A 16,469-nucleotide genomic window follows, 5' to 3' on the forward strand; every position below is an offset into this window, starting at 1 on the left:
AGAGGGAAGTTTAAAGCAATACAGGCCTATCTCAAGAAACAAAAAAAATCTCAAATAATCTAACTTTACCTAAAGGAACAAGAAAAAGAACAAACAAAACCCAAACTTAGTAGAAGGAAGAAAATAATAAATATTAGAGTGGAAAACACTGAAATAGAAACTTAAAAAACAACAACAGAAAAGATCAGTGAAACTAAGAGGTGGTTCTTTGAAAAGATAAACAAAATTGTTAAACTTTAACCAGACTCACCCAAGAAAGAAAAAGGGAGGACTTAAATAAATAAAACGAGAAACAAGGAAAAGTAAAACCACCACACAAATGCAAAGGGTTATAATACTATAAAAAATTACATGCCAACAAATTGGACAACCTAGAAGAAATGGATGAATCCCTGGAAACATACACTCTTCCAAAACTGAATCAGGAATAATACAAAATTTGAACAGACTGGTAACAAATTGAATCAGTTATCAAAAAACAAATGTAAGTCCAGAATGAGGTGCTTTCACGGGAGAATTCCACCAAACACCTCAAGAGTTAATACCTATTTTTCTCAAACTATTCCAAAAAATAAAAGAGGAAGGAAAACTCCCAAATTCATTTTACAAGTCCAGGATTAGCCTGATACCAAAACTAGACAAAGACATTACAAATGAAACAAAACTATAGGCCAATATTCCTGATAAACATAGATATCAAAATTCTCAATGAAATGTTAGCAAAGCTAATTGTAATACATTAAAAATATCATTCACCATAATCAAGTGGGATTTATTCTAGGGATGTGAGAGTGGCTCGATATTTGCAATTCAATCAGTGTAATGTATTACATTAACAAAAGAAGGTTAAAAACCATGTGACCATTTCAATAGATGCAGAGAAAGCATTTGGCAAAGTACAACATCCAGTGATGATAAAAACCCACAACAAAGCGGGTTTAGAGGAAACATATGTCCACATAATACTCAATGGTGAAAAACGGAGAGCTTTTCCGATAAGATCAGGAACAAGACAAGGATATTTATATTCTCCACTTTTATTTAACATAGTACTGGAAGTCCTAGCCTTGGCAGTCAGACAAGAAAAAGAAACAAAAGGCATCCAAATTGGTAAGGAAGAAGTAAATCTTTCACTATTTGCAAATGACATGGTATTATATAGAGAAATCCCTAAAGATTCCACCAAAAAACTATTAGAATTCAGTAAGCCTGAAGGATACAAAATTAATATACAGAAATCTCTTGTATTTCTATATATTTATAATGAAGTAGCAGAAAGAAATTAAGAAAATACCATTTGCATATTGCATCAAAAAGAATAAAATACCTAGGAGTAAATTTAACCAAGGAGCTGAAAGACCTGTACTCTGAAAACTATAAAACACTGATGACAGAAATTGAAGACAACACAAATGGAAAGGTATTCCATGCTCATGGAATGGAAGAATTTTACTACTCAAAGCAAGCTACAGACTCAGTGTCTGCAATCTCTATCAAAATACCAGTCGCATTTTTCACAGAACTAGAGCAAACAATCCTAACATTTGTATGGAACCACAAAAGACCCGTAAGAGCAGAGCAATCTTGAGAAAGAACAAAACTAGAGGTATTGCAATCCCAGATTTCAAGGTACACTACAAAACTGTAGTAATCAAAACGACATGGTACTGACACAAAAAAATAGACACATAGATCAATGGAACAGGAAAAAGCCTATAAATAAACCCATGCTTATATAGTCAATCTGTGACAAAGGGGGCAAGAATATCCAATGGGAAGAAGACGCCTTCAATAAATGGTGTTGGGAAAACTGGACAGCTACATGCCAAAGAATGAAACTGGATCACTGTCTAACACCATACACAAAAATAAAGTCAAAATGGATTAGAGAACTAAATGTGAGACCTAAAACCATAAAACCCCTAAAAGAAAAATAGACAGTAATCTCTTAGGCATCGCCCTTAGCAACATTTTTCTGGATATGCCCTTCAGGCAAAGGAAACAAAACCAAAATAAACTATTGGGACTACATCAAAATAAAACGCTTTTACACAGCAAAGGTAACCATGGACAAGACAAAAGGACAGCCTACTGAATGGGAAAAATATTTTCAAATGATATTATTTGATAAGGGGTTTTTATCTAAAACACATAAAGAATTTTTACAACTCAACACCAAAAAAAAAAAACCAAGACTATGTATGAGGTGAAACTTTGTTGGGGAGCAGCGTAGTGTCACCATCTCCCAGATTTACCCTGGAGGTTACTTACTGATCACAGGAGGGAGAAGGTGCCCAGCAGACACCTCAGGGAAATACAAGTCAAAACCACCATGAGATATCACCTCACACCTGTCAGGATGGCTAAAATCAAAACCACAGAAAATAACTATTGGTAAGGATATGGAGAAAAAGGAACCCTCGTGCACTGTTGGTAGAAATGAACACTAGTGCAGCCACTGTGGAAGACAGTGTAGAGGTTCCTCAAAAAACTGAAAATAGAACTATCCTATGATCCAGTAATTGTACTACTGGGTATTTACCCCAAGAAAATGAAAACATTTGTGCAAAAAGATATATGCACCCCTATATTTATTGCAGTATTATTTACAACAGTCAAGATATGGAAGCAACCCAAGTGTCCGTAGATAAATGAGTGGATATAGAAGGTACAAGTACACACACACACACACAAATACAAATGGAATAGAACTCAGCTATAAAAAAGAATGAAATCTTGCCATTTGGACAACATGGGTGGAGCTAAAGGGCATTCTGCTAAGTGAAATAAAAATACCACATGATTTCACTTATATGAGGAGTCTTAAAAACAAGAATACTAACCCAAAAAACAAACTCTTAACTACAGAGAACAGAGTGGCTGTTGCCAGATGGGAGATGGATGGTGCGATGGACAAAAGTGGTGAAGCAAATTCAGAGGACAAACTTCCAAGTATAAAGCCGGTCAGTCATGGAAATGAAAAGTGCAGCATGGGGAATATATTCAATAATCTGTGACAATGTGGTATGGTAACAAATGATGACCAGTTATTGTGGTAAGAAAAAAAAAAAAAAAGGAAGTCAGCAGTCACTATGGAGAATTTGGTGATAACCAACAGAAGTATATAAGCGTTTACCCTCTGACTGGGCAGTTTCACTCCTAGTAATTTTTCTGGAGGAAACACCTCCACAGATCACTTTTGCAGAAGATGCTTAGGAGCTATAAACCAGAAACAAGTAGTAAGTGGGTGGTGGATATGCTTGGAGGAGGATAAGGATGGAAATGGGACTTTCCTGAGTATTCTTTCGTATATAGTTTTACTTTGAACCATGTAAATATTTTACATATTCAATTACATAAAATTAAATAGAATGAAAACAAAGCAAATCCTATAATTGAATATACAAAGAGCAACTAATAAAAACAGATTGATTGTAAACATAAAAAACTAAGAATTTGGTAACTTTTAACACTGTTAAAGTCACTGTGTGACTATACACCGTAGTGGGATATGGTCTCAGGACAAAAAGAGGGGAAAAGAAATGTTACCCTTTATTTTATTGTTAGTTGTTGGCAATGGTGTCAGTGTGGTAAGTCAGAAACTAGTTTGTATTGTAGTCAGAGCAAATAAAATACTAATGCAATTGGGAACCAGGTTCTAATTATGGGAGAAGGGAGATAAAATTTTGGAATGAGGTAAGGTGAGAGGAGGAATCCTGTGATGCTGGCTTTGAATTGGAGGTTATCATCAGTATGAACTCTTGGTTTTTAAAAAAATGAGTTTCTAGCTCCACCTACTGAAAGGGCCTAGACACAGTGACACCCCAGTGCAAGGTGCATACCTTGAGCTCAGATTTTGCTGTCTAAATACCTTTTTTTTTTTTTTTTCCAATAAAAGGAACTAGGGTTCCTTGAAAATAAAAAAATGACTCTGGGTCAGCAGAAGGTCAAGATGCCAGAAAGCAAACGAGCACTTAAAGCCCGAGACATATCAAGAGGACACAGGAGCTAGCTTGAAAGAACTCTAATGGGAGAAATTTGGAAAACCTTTGGGCATTCACAAGAACAATGATGGCAGTGGATTATAAAACACATTGAGTAAAAACAAATCCAAAATATAGTTCCAGGAAAAAAACAATTGCCCATTTGTGAAAGCAGAATGAATCCTAGAATTAGAAAAATCACTGTTTTGCAATTCCCCATATGGTCATTGATTCAGGCAAGGACGATAAACTATGTATGAGGTGAAACTTTGTTGGGGAGCAGCGTAGTGTCACCGTCTCCCAGATTTACCCTGGAGGTTACTTACTGATCACAGGAGGGAGAAGGTGCCCAGCAGACACCTCAGGCAAGTGATCTGACCTCACACGAGCAGTAACAAGACCAACTGACATGACGGGAAGCATGACCTAGATGGTGGTTTTGTGGAACATGTTTAATACTGAGGACAGTGATTGCAGGGGGCCATCAGCATCCTGATTTGAGATAAAGAATGTTGGGGAACGGTGTGCCCTAAAAATAGATGAATACAGACTCATGTCTTTTTTTTTTTTTCAGACTCATGTCTTAAAGTAAAATTTCCTTATTGTCATTTTCAAATATAACTTTGATTTTTACCCAAGTAACAGAGGTGCCTTATTCAAAGGAGTGTCTAGTTGGGTCACAGATTTATTCAGGACTTAAAAAAAAAAAAAAGTCCTTTCTCTGCTGGCTCCTCACAGGCAACTTCAGTTCCTTTCGTTGATGGTATTTACCTTCCTACCTCTGGTAACATGCTTACTACACAAACGGCATTTCTCCCTCTAAGCATTACCTGTTTACTCCCTAAGGGGAAGGTGATGATTTAAGCCTCTTCTGTCCTGCTGGGCAGCCCCACAACCATTGCAATACCCATGCACACTTCCCAGGCCCCGGGCCGTCAAGATTACTATGTTCTAATCATGTTTAGAGCACTGTCAAGTGTTGACTTGAGGACTCTGCAGAAACCGTCCCCGGCTAGCCACCGTCGCCTGTGTATTACCATTACATTTCCTTTCCTCAACAGCTTGTTTTCCCTTGGTTTCTTTTCTTCTTTATTTCTTTTTATTTCTCGCTAGTTCAGCCTTAAACTCTTCCCTATTCTGTAACTCTCTTCAGGTACACTCAAAGGGACTTGGGATATCCATCTTCTAGAAATTTCTCCTGTAGCTGTATGCTTTACTCTGATTTATATGGAGTGCTGTACATCTGGTGTATAAATACACTTTGCCCTCCTTTTCCACCTCAGGAGCCTTCTTCCCCTCTTCTAATGCATTCTCCATTGCCTTGGTTCCATGATTTTCTCTCTCTCTCTCTCTGTTTTTGTTTTGTTTTGTTTTGTTTTTTAGTTTCTTCTCTTGTTTTGATGGGATATGCCTTCTGTTGGCTTCCTGAGAACTTAAAGTGATGCAGACATTTTTAAGACCTCACATGCCTAAAGATGGCTTTGTTTTGTAGAAGTACTTATTTGAAAAAAATTAAAATAAAAAAAAAGTACTTATTTGACCATTTAGCTGGGTATAGAATTCTGCATCAGAAATTTTTCTCATTCTGGGAAACAAACAAGGGGTGGTGGAAAGGGAGGTGGGCGGGAGGTGGGGGTGACTGGGTGACAGGCACTGAGGGGGGCACCTGATGGGATGAGCACTGGGTGTTATGCTATATGTTGGCAAATTGAACTCCAATTAAAAATATATATATGTAAAAAAACAAAAAAGAAAAAATAAAAAGAAAAAATTTTTTCACATTAAAGGCTTCAAAGCTTCTTAAACTGAGTACTTAAATCATTTGTAAGTTGAGAGTTGTACCAATTGTAAATAACTTAGTTTTTCCTTATTCAGTGTATTTAATTTTTGGAATACTTGATACATTCATGTGATTAGGAGGACTTTAGTAGTAGGGAAAATGTATATATTGCCAGATAGGCAGTTTCTAACCTATATGAGCCTATATAACCATTTCTAACTTGTTAAGTGTCCTTAAGTTTCATTATGCATATAAGGAATATGTTTTTAACTATCCTTTTTCTCTCCCCCCTTTACACAGAATGGTGATGCATTCTGTGTACTCTTCTGTGTCTTGCTTTTTTTTCCTTAACAGTGTATCTTGGAGACATGTCCACATCAGTATGTGGAGAGTTTGCTCATCTTTGAAAGACAGCCCCATTCTATTACACTGGTTATGTGTGTCATAATTTATTTAACGGTTTTCTTACTGATGGACATTTAGATTATTTCCATTCCTTTCTTACCATGAACAGTACTTCCATGAATAATCTTAAAAACTCCCAATTTTTCATTCATACAAGTAAATTTGTAAGATAAATCCTGAGGAGTGGAATTCTTGGCTCAAAGAGTATTTATTTATTTATTTGCTTACTTATTTATTTTTAAGATTTTATTTATTTATTAATGAGACATACAGAGAGAGAGACAGAGACACAGGCAGAGGGAGAAGCAGGCTCCATGCAGGCAACCCGATGTGGGACTCAATCCTGGGTCTCCAGGATCAGGCCCTGGACTGAAGGCAGCGCTAAACCACTGAGCCAGCCAGGCTGCCCACGAAGAATATTTATACTGTGTTTGTAACTTTGACAGATATTGCCAAGTTGCTTTTATTTATTTTTTTAAGATTTTTATTTATTTATTTATTCATAAGAGACACAGAAAAAGAGAGGCAGAGACACAGGTAGAGGGAGAAGCAGACTTCCTGTGGGGAGCCTGATGTGGGACTCGATCCCAGGACCCAGGATCATGACCTGAGCCAAAGGCAGACATTCAATCACTGAGCCACCCAGGAGCCCCAACCAAATTGCTTTTCACAGGAGGTATACCAGTTACACTCCAACAGCCTCACAGAGAAAAATATTCTGTTGATGAATTTTGGAGGCAAACAGTATCATTTTTAAGAAGCAAACAGTATAGTTTAAGTTTCTATGTTTCTTTTTTGTAAGTGATGCTGACCATCTCTCCATATGTTTAACAACCCATTTTATTTATGTGTGTTAATTGCCTCTTTGAATCCCTTGCTCATTTTACTATCTCACTATTGGGCTTTGGTATTCTTTTAATTTATTATTTTTTTAAAATTTTATTTATTTGAGAGTGTGAGCTCACGAGATGAGAGGAGGGGCAGTGGGAGAGGGAGAAGCAGACTCCCCGCTGAGCAGGGAGCCCGATGCAGGGCTCAATCCCAGGACCCTGGAATCATGAGTTGAGCTAAAAGCAGATGTTTAACTTACTGAGCCACCCAGGTGCCCTTATTTATTTATTTATTTTTAAGTGGGCTCCATGCCCAATGTGGGGCTTGAACTCACAACCCTGATATTAAGTCATGTGCCCTACTAAATGAGCCAGGCAGGCACCCCTTGAACTTTGATTTCTTTTCCTGTTTAATCCAAGAGTACTTTATAGTTAGGGAGACTAACATTTTATAATGATCCCCCACCCCCAGTTTGTTTCCTTTAGATTTTGCCTATATTTTTTATGCCCGCAAAGTTTTTTAGTTTTTCTTGTTTGATTTTTGGTTGAACTACTTACCCCTTAGAGTTAAGGGTATCTCTGGCTTCCAGTGTTGCTGAGGAGCCCAACCCCATTCTCACCCTTTTATTTTTTACAGATCTTCTTTTAAAAAACTGAAGTACAGACACAGAGAGCCATACATAAAAATGTATAGTTTAATGGACTATGAGACAAATACCCTTGTAACTGCCACTCAGATAAAGAACTAGGCCTCTGTCCCATACAGCCCTTCTGTGTGACGTCTCCCCATACCCAGTTCCCTTTCCCCAGAGTAACACGGCTCATAGAGCAGTCACTTTCTTGCATTTCTAAAAAACCGTTTTATCACCCAAATGCGTATCCCTGGAGACTCTAGTTTACTCTTTTAAAAAAATTGAGAGATCTTTCCTTTTTTTTTAAAAAAAAAAAAAAAAAGGCTCCACTCCCAGCGTGGAGCCCAACATGAGGCTCGAACTCACGACCACCTGAGATCAAGACCTGAACTGAGATCGAGAGCCAGACACTCCACAGACTGAGCCACCCAGGTGCCCCTGACATGTCTTCAGTCTCTTTTTTGGACTCTGCTGATTGCTTCTCCATTCCGTTTTCCCCTTGTTTTTCTATTGAAGAACTGAACCATTGGACCTTCCGAGTTTTCCGCAGTGGAACTTTTGCTGATGACGCACTCATGGTACCACCCAGTGTTTCCCTCTGTCCTCTGTATTTCTTTTCTTGATGGACGTATAATTAACATACAGTAAACTGCACATACTTCCTGTGTACAGTTGCTACCTTCTGCCCTATGTTTGCACCCACGAAAAGATCCCCAGCATCAGGATTGTAAATACAACTATCACCCCCAAAAGTTCCTTGTGCTTCTTTGTAGTTTCTCCCCATTGCCTCTCTGGATCTCCTCTCAACTAAGGATCTGCTTCCCTTATCACAGCAAGTGTGTATTTTCTAAGATTTTATATAAATGGAATCATGCAGTGCACACTTCTCTTTTTTCTTTGGGCGTGGCCTCTTTCATTCAACATAATTATGAGATTATGTTGAGATCCATCCCTCTTGGGCCTCTTTCATTCAACATAACTATGAGATGAATTGAGATTCATCCCTATTGTTGCAAGTTTCGATACTTTTCTTCCTTTTTCTTGCTGAGCAGTATTCCATTGTGTGGATACACCACTGTTCATTCAGTTGTTGATAGGGATGTGAATTGCTCCCACCTCGTGTCCTCTGTATTTCTTTCAGATTGGCAGCTGATCTGGAGATTGTGTCAGACTCAGGGTCAGTCTGTAGGAGACAGAGAACGTCTGGTTTCTCTCCTGTTGTGACGATGATAGTGATAGTTGGTTAATGTTCCTATCTGTTAATTCCTGGGTAGGAGGTTGGGGAAGAAGAGTTAGTTGCAAAACGATGGAATTCTAAGTCTACGATTTATTTTACATTCTGCAAGTCGGAATCCTCTTTAAAGAGATACTTGCCCTCATCTGCTACTTGGTTATCCAGGCGGCCCTCTTTTATGGGGCAGGTAAATGCTTTCTTCTTTCCCTTAATTTACCTGTTTTGAAGATATCTAATCCAGGTCTCATTTCTTTGAATGAAACCTGTTCTTTTTATCTTTCTGTTGGAAAACTAGTGATCTCTTTACTGTTTTGAAATTCCTAATGATGTGCCTCCATGTGGGTCTGTTTTCTTCCATCAAGGTGTGGGCACTGATGGACTCTCTTACTCTTGAAAAACTAGTTCTAGAAAATGTTATAGCCCTTTTCTTTTATTTCTTCCCTTCTAGATCATTCACTTTCTGTGACAGCCATTATTGAGATTTTGTACCTGTTGGAATGGTTATCTAATTTTGTCCTTTACCTTATTCTGTTTTTGGGAATTTCCTGAATTTTCTAACTCATGTTCAGCTTATCATTTCTGCCATGATCATATTTTTATTTTCCAAGAGTGCTTTCTTGTTTTCTGTTGTCATTTTTAAATTGCCTCTCTTCATGTTTCATGGATGAAGTATTTCCTCCCTGAAAGCAATGAGTTTCTAAATAAAGTTTTCTTCTAACATTGATTCTCTTTCCTCCAAGTTGTCTTTTTCAGTCCTTGTGGATTTGACTTTTCATAGTTGAGATTTTCTTTGGATGTCTGGTTCTTTGGATGTCTAGTCATATTGATCAGTAGGGCACTATCTAGTATATTTCCTTAGAGAAGACTCAAGCTCAATATCGTTAGATATTTTTGTGATAATGGTATTCCTAAAACCCAAAAGTGGAAAAGGCGGCTGCACAGGTCTCAACATTTAACATGTGTATTTTGTCTTAGTCTCCCTGTTTTCAGCATTCTCAAAATTTTTCAGGGTCCAGAGACCATCCCTTTTACTCTTGCCAGAGAAAACCTCCATTCTTATTCCATGGAGAGGTAGTCATCTGTTGTACTGAGTCAGAGAAGGGACCTGGGATCTAATTTTTTTTTTTTTCTCTCCTGTCTACTATAAATTTTGTCCTTGGAGGTTTTTGCCTTTAAAAAATTTCATGAAAAATTTCAAACATACATACAAATAAATAGAATTACCATTAACCTGTGACCAGTCCTGCCCCATCTATGCTCCCATCAACCCCCACCCCGGCCAGACCTATATACTGTGTTGTTTTGAAGCAAATTCCAGAGAACGTATCTCATCTAAATATTTCATTATGTATTTTTACATCTTTTAAGTTGCCATAGAAGTTGTGTAGGGCTAACATAACAAAATATTACATACTGGCTTAAATATCTATTTTCTCATAATTTCAGAGGCTAGAAGTCCAAGATCAAGGCCTCAACAAATTTGGTTTCTCCAGAGGCCTGTCTCCTTGGCTTGCAGATAGCCACCTTCTAGCATGTCCTTGTGTGGCCTTTCCTCTGTGTGCGCCCTGCCTATGTGTCTCTTGTGTGTGTGCAAATCTCACCTTATGAGGATACCAGTCAGATTGGGCTAGGTCCCATCCAAGTGGCCTCATTTCATTTTAATTTTCTCTTTCAAGGCCTCATATTCAAATACAGTCACGTTCTGAGGTACTGGAGATTAGGGCTTCCACATATGAATTTGGGGGCCACAGTTTAGCCAATCACAAAATACCATTATAATGCCAAAAAATTAATAACTCATTAATACCCCCAAATTTCTATGCAGTGTTCTAATTTCCAGTTGTCTTATAAATGAAATTCTTTTGTTTCATTGAACTCAGATAAGTTCTACACATTGCACTTATTTGATATTATCTGAAATCTCATTTAATCTTTTGTTACTGAGACAATTTATTGAGCAGATAAGTTGTTTGTCGTGGAGAGTTGAGTACCATCTGGATTTTGCTTATTGAATCTTCTGGGGTTATTTAACATGTTTTTTTCTTTTCTTTTCTTTTTTTGTTAAATATTTGAATCTGCAGGCCTGGTCAGGTTCCGTTTTCAGCAAGTCTACTTCATAGGTAGTGGTACATCCTTCCATCTCTTCCTTTGGTTGTTAGTAGCTGCTGATGATCATTGGCTGCTTCCATTTAATACATCAGGAGTTACAGAATGGTGATTTTCACTTTTTATTATTCCTTTTTCACTTTAATTAGAGTGCTTCTATAAAAGTAAATATCCCCTCACTTACTGTTCTTGTCACCAAGTGGTAAAGAAAGAAAGAAAAAAGAAAAGAAAGGGAAGAAATAAGGAAGTGTTTTGTTTTCTGTTTTTACCAGTTTAAAAACATAGTGACTTGTTTTCCTGGTGTCCTCACCTGTGACAAATTAGGTTTGTTTGTTCATTTTAGAATTGGGTACAAATTCAACTTAGTTTAGTGGCAGTATGAGAACGAGTAGAGGTAATTGTATTTATTCAAAATGCCATCTTTCATTGGAAGTTATATCATAATTTATATAGCTAGTTTCTTATTGTTGGTATTTAAATTAATTCCGGGCTTTCACTTGTATATCCAATACTGTGAGATGAACATCCTTAAAAATAAATAAACCGTACGCTCATTTTCAGTGTACAGTTTGAATTTTGAAAAATGTATTCTCAAGAGAGTCGAACCACCACCTCAATCCAAATATAGAACATTTGCGTCTCTACAGAAAGTTGCCTGGTGCCCTCTTGCCACCACCTGGCCTCAGATTTTCCCTCATGGTCTGTCTGGTTTATGGATTTGTTTTGCTATTTTGGAATTCCATATGATGGGAACCATGCAGTCAGTACTCTTTTGTGTTGGGTTCTTTTCATTCAGCACATTTCTGAGATTTATCCCTGTGTAGCACATATCCTTTTTAGTCATTCCTTTTAATTGCCGAGAAGTACACTGTATGGATACACTACAATTTGTTTATTCATTCTCCTATTGATGGACGTATGAAACATTTCCAGTTTGGACCCATGAATGTGCTGCTACGCACATTTGTGTACACATTTTGTGGACATATGTTTTCATTTCTCTTGGCTAAATAGCTAATAGTACGGTTACTGGATGAAGTGGGAATTGAATGTTTAACATTGTCAGAAAGCTCCAAACTGATGGAGCAGGGTCTGAGAGGTCGAGTTGTTCTATTTCCTTGCCATCACACGTATTGTCAGTCTTCTAAATTTTACTATTCTAGTGGGTGTGCAGCGGTATCTCATTGTGGTTTTCATTTGCATTTGTGTCTTTTCAGTGTGTCTGTTCAAAGCTTTTGCCCATTTTTCTAATGGGCTAATTGTCTTACTCAGTGGTGAGACTCCTTTTACATTCTGGATTCAAGTCACTGGTCACATTTTACATTTTCTCCCAGCCTGTAGCTTTCCTTTTTCCTAACAATGCTTTGAAAAAGAAATATTTAGGACAGCCCTGGTGGGTCAGCGGTTTAGCACCGCCTGCAGCCCAGGTGTGACCCTGGAGACCCAGGATTGAGTCCCATGTCGGGCTCCCTGCATGAAGCCTGCTTTTCCCTCTGCCTGTGTCTCTGCCTCTCTCTCTCCTCTCTGTGTATTCTCCTGAATAAATAAATATTTTTTAAAAATACTATGTCTTAAAAAATAAAAATAAAAATAATAAAAAAATAAAAAAATAAAAAAATACTGTGTTTTCATGGGACACCTGGGTGGTTCAGTGGTTGAGCGTCTGCCTTTGGCCCAGGTCATGACCCCGGAGTCCCAATTGAGTTCCACATCGGGCTCCCTGCATGGAGCCTGCCTCTCTCTCTGTCTCTCTCATGAATACATCTTTTAAAATCTTTAAAAAATGAAAAAAGAAAACTTAAAAAAAAATACTGAGTCTTCCAACCCATGGTATATGTGTGAATTTAGATCTTTGATTTGTGTTGTTTAAAATTTTCAAAATACTGTGCTTGCATGTGCTTTGTCAAATTTAACCATAAATGTTTCAAATTTTTAGCACTGCTACTGTTATTTCATTTTTCAATTGTTTATCACTAGTGTCTAGAAATAGAATTTTTTAAAAACCTGTGCCCTTGCTAAATTTGTTACTTTTAGTAGCTTTATTATAGGTTTAGATTTCTAAGAACATGATCCATGATTATAGTTTTCTTTCTTTCCAGTCTGCATGCCTTATATTTCCTCTTAAGGCCTTATTGTACTGGATAGAACTTCCAAAAAAATGTTGAGGAGTGAAGGGTGGATCTTAAGTGGGAAAATGAGGCCATTCCTTCATCACTAAGCATGAGGTTAGGTTTTAGGGTTTCTTTATAGCTGCTTTTTATCTGGCTCGGAAGTTCTCTCTTATTATTTGTGAAAGTTTTAATCACGTTGGGTTTTGTTACTTTTTCTGTGTCAATTCAGATTATCTTAACAGTTTTTCTCCTTTATTCTGGTAACAGTGAATTACATTATATTGATTTTCTAATGTTAAACCAAGCTTGCATTGGCTGTGATGTATTAGGGTATATTATTATTTTTATATATAGATGGGTTTAATTTGATAATATTTTAAGGGTTTTTTTGGACAATGTTCTTGAGGGATGTTGATTTATAATTTAGTTTTCCTAAAATGTCTTTGTTTTTGGTATCACGGAGATTCTGGTCAAGGATGTTAGGAGGCATTTCTATCTTTATCTGTGTAAGTTTGGTATTTTTCCCTTAAATGTTTAATATAATTTAGCAATGAAGACATCTGACCCTATGTTTTCTTTGTGGGAAGATTTTAAAGTGCAAAATCTGTTTCTTTAATAGAGATTGTTAGGGATGTTTCTGAATGAGATTTGGTATTGTCCTTCCAGAAATTTGTTTCATGACAGTTGTCTCATTTATTAAGATTATTCGTAATTGTCCTTTGTTATCCTTTTAATGTTTGTAGGATGTGTAGTGAGGTCCTCCCTTTCCTTATTTTGGCAGGTTCTTACTTAGTTTGGCTGAGGTTTTATCAATTTGTTGTTTTGTTTTTCCAGAGAACCAGCTTTTGGTTCATTGGTTGTTCTCTTTGTTTTATAAACTTCATTGTTTTCTGCTCTTATAGCCTTCCTTTAGCTTACTTTGGGTTTAATTCGCCTTTTTTTTTTAAGGTAGAAACTTAGGTCACTGAATTGAGACCTTCTTTTCCAATGCAGACAAATATAATTAGAACCAAACAATGCAAAAGCAGTTAATGTAAGGGAAATTAAACCTGAATTTTTACTTTACCAATTTTCTGACATTTGCACTGTTACTTTTTCTTTTTTTCTTTAAGATTTATTTATTCATTCATGACAGACACAGAAAGAGAGGCAGAGACATTGGCAGAGGGAGAAGCAGGCTCCCTACAGGAGCCCGATGTGGGACTCGATCCCAGGATCCTGGGATCACGACCTGAGCCAAAGGCAAACACCCAACCACTGAGCCACTCAGACATCCCGCACTGTTACTTTTCAAAGTAGTTTTCTACTATAGCTTTTTAAAATTCTGATAATATTAATAATACATGCTGTTGAAAAATTTCAAAGTACATGAAACTGAGTTAGGATAGGCCATAAGAAATAATCACAAAATCCAAGCAGCTTGATACGACAGACTTTTATTTCTTGTTCACATCATCCACTGTGAATCATCAGGGGCTTTGCTCCAGTCACTCAAGGACCCAGGTTGACAGAGGATGCACCATTTCAGGCCGTACCATCTGGAACACGTGGCCTCTTTATTCCCTGTGGCAGGAGGAGAGAGCACTGAAGGGCTCTCCTCTGCAATTAAATGCTTTGGCCTCATAGCCCTTTGGCTAGAAAGAGCCACATCGTGGGCCCACCTAATAGTTAAGGGTCAAGGAACTGAAATCTCCCCGTGGGCCTAGACACAGAGAAGTAGGTAGGAGTGAGCACCGCGATTGTATACTCCAGGAAGAAGAGATCACCTGTCACCCTACTCTGAGGTAATCCCTACTCCGGTCTTCCTGCCAAGCCTCGCTGACCTTCCTCATGGCCAGCCTTATGTTTGGGATTGGTGGGAAGTACTCCTCTGATCTAACTAATCATTGAGTTTGTATTCTGTTGTGTTCTCTACCTTTGCAGCTCTTATGTGATTTTATCAGTCTATGAATGAGACTTGGGAAAGGGCATGTCAAGAATTCTTTTCTAGGTGCCTTAACAACATGGAAATATCAAGTTTCTTTTTAAAACCTTGCTTTAGAGTATCTCTGAAAAATACACAAGTAACTGGTAACCATAGTTTTATCTAGGGAGGGAACTGGACTGGATCGTGAGGAGTCGGGGCTGAGGGGTGTTGAAAGGGTGGGAAAGATGAATAATTTTCACAGCATACACTTCTATAACTTGACTTTTGTGCCATGTAAATTATATTATGTATTTTTAAAAACAAGTAAAAACCTGTTTCCTGTATTTTAACTTCCTATATTGAATTTAATTATACTGTGGAAATGTATAAAAACATGTTTCTTCAAAAGTTGTCAGAGTTGAATGACATTTTGTTCTTTCACTGAGTTTTGACACATCGAGCCAGGACAATATTTTGAAAAGTTTATTTATAGTTACCTTTTGAAGGAATAAAATTACGTTATCCACATAGACTAGTTTAGTTACAGCCCTTTGGGTACCAGTAATCAACACAGTCACTTTTATTTGGATTGTTACCTTTTCAGAAAGTTGTTTCAAATACATAAATTTTTTTACAATTCCAGTTGTGAGTTGAGCCATAATGTAGCTTACTGAAGAACATGAGCTTTGAATTCAGAACTGAGCTTGAACCTCAGCTCCAACGTTTATTAGTCATCCAACCTCAGGAAATGTATTTATTTATGCCTATTTCCTTATGGGGGAGAAATACCTACCTTTTGTGATTGTTGTAAGGGTTAGGTAAAAGGTACATATACCCCTGGAAGAGGGTCAGTATGTTGTTTCTGCTATAGGCTTTCTCCGTTCATTGGGATCAGCAAATCTAGCTACAGTGCTCATTCCATTTTCTGTACAAGAGTAGACCACAGGGTTAACCCTGCTCCTCTCTACATACTGCTCTTTAGTGCAAATGGTTCTGTCAGACTTTTTTGAGACTGTATAACACAACTATTGGACTATAGTATTATGTATTTTTATTCTCAAGTCTCTCATTGTGTACATAGGACTCTGCAAAAAGCTACATGATGTGTGATATCACAACTGATCAACTACAGATGAGAATTCAGCTACCTGCTGTTGAGCTCAACACCAAAGCAGTTTCTGAAATGTGAAAAAAATGCCATTCTGCTCACTAAATTTTTCTGTTTGGGAAAATACAGTAATTTTTCCTTAATATTATTATTATTATTATTTTTTTTTTTTGCTTATGTTAACATGCAACAAGTCAAAAGGTCCTGAAACCAAATAGTTTGAGAACTATTGGTTTAGACTCTGAAGCCTAGAGGTAAAAACTGCAATGCAAGCAAGACTTCTTTAAAGAGATGCCATGTTCTATATACCCACATCTCAGGGTCTTTGGGGGGACTTCAACCTAAACGTATCCCCTTTCTTCCTTTTCCTGAAA

At 37.3% G+C, this 16,469-nt stretch overlaps 2 protein-coding genes across 6 annotated transcripts in view; one reads left to right on the forward strand and one right to left on the reverse strand.

The window, feature by feature from the left end:
- GPR160 (G protein-coupled receptor 160) overlaps window positions 1–16,469 on the forward strand; it is a 46,498-nt gene that overhangs the window by 24,233 nt on the left and 5,796 nt on the right. The gene's annotated exons all lie outside the window — the stretch shown is intronic.
- The window catches only part of PHC3 (polyhomeotic homolog 3), an 88,125-nt gene continuing 86,157 nt past the window's right edge, over window positions 14,502–16,469 (reverse strand). For both annotated transcript variants that reach the window (XR_012022057.1, XR_012022056.1), the window contains one exon: window positions 14,502–16,463. The gene's annotated coding sequence lies outside the window, so the exon portion shown is untranslated. The remainder of the gene's footprint in view (window positions 16,464–16,469) is intronic.

This window comes from Canis lupus, chromosome 31 (assembly GCF_048164855.1).
Source record: "Canis lupus baileyi chromosome 31, mCanLup2.hap1, whole genome shotgun sequence".
Taxonomy (NCBI): domain Eukaryota; kingdom Metazoa; phylum Chordata; class Mammalia; order Carnivora; family Canidae; genus Canis; species Canis lupus.